The 2,178-nt window shown below is 47.2% G+C and overlaps 1 pseudogene; it reads right to left on the bottom strand.

Annotated features, from left to right (window-relative positions):
- Nucleotides 1-495: 495 nt before the first annotated feature.
- LOC113456064 lies at nucleotides 496-1,603 on the bottom strand (annotated as a pseudogene).
- Between the last annotated feature and the right edge of the window lie 575 nt (nucleotides 1,604-2,178).

Genomic DNA, 2,178 nt, shown 5'->3' with positions numbered 1-2,178 from the left:
AAAGCTTGCCTTCATTTCATTGCAGCTTACATCCTGCGAGGATTCCTTTGCCCCTTTGAACCTTTGTGTTTTCCTCTTATCAGCCTGTTGTCTGGTCTAAGGCTCTGTAGAACCCACGCTATGATCTCACTTACTAAGGAACAAGATGGTCCTGAGAACCCCTTTGAACAATGGAAGCTACAGAAGCCACCAAAACTATCCATACAGTTATGTTAAGTCATTCAAAGGTGACTCGCTTCTGAGCTGAATGCTGCCTTTTATGTAATGCTTGTGCTTAGATTTGTTAAAACCTTCTCTTGGGGCTGGCCACATAGTGTAGGAGTTTGCTCGGTCAGAAACGTGATTTCCACTGATAAAAATACTAAATATTAGTCTTTTATCTCAAACACTAAAACTTGTATTTTTCTTGGTGGGTGCAGTGAACTTTATTGATGGTATTCAAAAGAGTAGCAATCCTTCATTCCCTCCCCTTCGTCTGGAGGTCTGGGATGGAAACTATGAGGAGGGATGTTCAGTGTTGGAGTCTGAGTTGGGACTCCAGCTCCTCAGGGACTCGTCAGCAGTTGATGGTCTCTCAATGATCTCATGCTCTTGTTGGGGTGCGTAGTTCAGGGCCTCTTGCTCTTTGGAGGCCATGTAGGCCTTGAGCTCCACCACCCTGTTGCTGCAGCTGAATTTATTGTCATGCCGGGAAATGATCTTTACAGAGTTGTCATTGAAAGCAATGTCAGCCCCTGCATCAAAGGCAGAAGAGTGGGAGTCACTATAAGAGGTGCAGGAGGAATCCTGGTCCCCAGTGTAACCCAGAATGTCCTTCAGTGGGCCTGCAATGCCTGCTTCACCACCTTCATCATACTTGGTAGGTAGCTTTCTCCAGGTAGCATGTCACATCCATGGTGAACACACTGGGGATAGGAACACAGAAGGCCAAGTCAGTGAGCTTCCAGTTCAGCTCCGGGTGACCTCATCCACAGCCTTGGAAGCACCAGTGGATGCGGGGATGATGTTCTGGGCAGTCCCACAGCCATCGTGCCATAGCTTCTCAGAGGGACCATCCACACTCTTCTGGGTGGCAGTGAAGGCATGGATTGTGGTCATGAGTTCTTCCACAATACCAAAGTTGTCATGGATGACTTGGCTGGGGGGGTGGAGGCTAAGCAGTTTGTGGTGCAGGAAGAATTGCTCACAATTTTGAATGAGTTGTCATGCTTCTCATGGTCCACATCCATCACAAACATGGGAGCATCAGCAGAAGGGGCAGAGATGATGACCCTTTTGACCCCATCCTTGAAATGAGTCCCAGCCTTCTCCATGGTGGTGAAGACACCAATAGACTCCACCACATACTCAGTACCATCATCACCACATTTGATGTTTGTGGGATCTTGCTCCTGGAAGATGGTGATGGCCTTCTCATTGATAACAAGCTCCCCATTCCCAGTCTTGACTGTGCTGTTGAACTTGCCATGGGTAGCGTCACACTGAAACAGGCAGACCATGTAGTTATGTCGCTGTCAACAATACCCACTTTGCCAGGTATGAAAGAAATCCTGGAAACCAGTTGCCTTATATGCCCAAATCTGTTCACTCCAACCTTCTCCATTGTGTCTTAGGGTTGAGCCTGGCACTGCCTGAGAAGATGCCACTCTCTCCAGCTTCACTCGAGGAAGAAGTCTCTTAAATGACCCCTCAGGCTGTAGTGGGCAGCACTGTTGAACTGGGTCTCATGCTTCCACTGGCCCCGATACTCATAGGTGTACTTCAGTATGGATGGCACCATTGGATGTTTAGAAGATGGTATGATGGATGGATTTCTAAATCATGCTGACCCACCTGCACATTCTGGAGCTGCCACTCATTGCCCGTGGGAGGCTGGGAAAATGGTGCAATTGCCTTGACTCTTTGCTTACACATCAGGAAAATGATATACATCAGTTAGTCTCAGTGCTACCACCTAGACACTCAGAGGCAGGTGTGTGTGTGTGTGTGTGTGTGTGTGTGTGTGTGTGTGTGTGTGTGTGTGTGTTTGGTTTTTGTTTTAAAGCATTGACTTCTTGCTTTTGGTCAACAGGTAACAAAAAGTAGTAGGAAGTAAGCCTTGTCAGTCTTCTGAGGGTAAAGACTTAAGTCATTGTCCTTAACCTTTTCCTTAAATTCCCAGAAAGTAGGACTTTGCTG

Source organism: Microtus ochrogaster, chromosome 5 (assembly GCF_000317375.1).
Source record: "Microtus ochrogaster isolate Prairie Vole_2 chromosome 5, MicOch1.0, whole genome shotgun sequence".
NCBI lineage: Eukaryota > Metazoa > Chordata > Mammalia > Rodentia > Cricetidae > Microtus > Microtus ochrogaster.
Note: the sequence above shows the minus strand (reverse complement) of the source record. Positions and strands in the feature narration are given on the sequence as shown.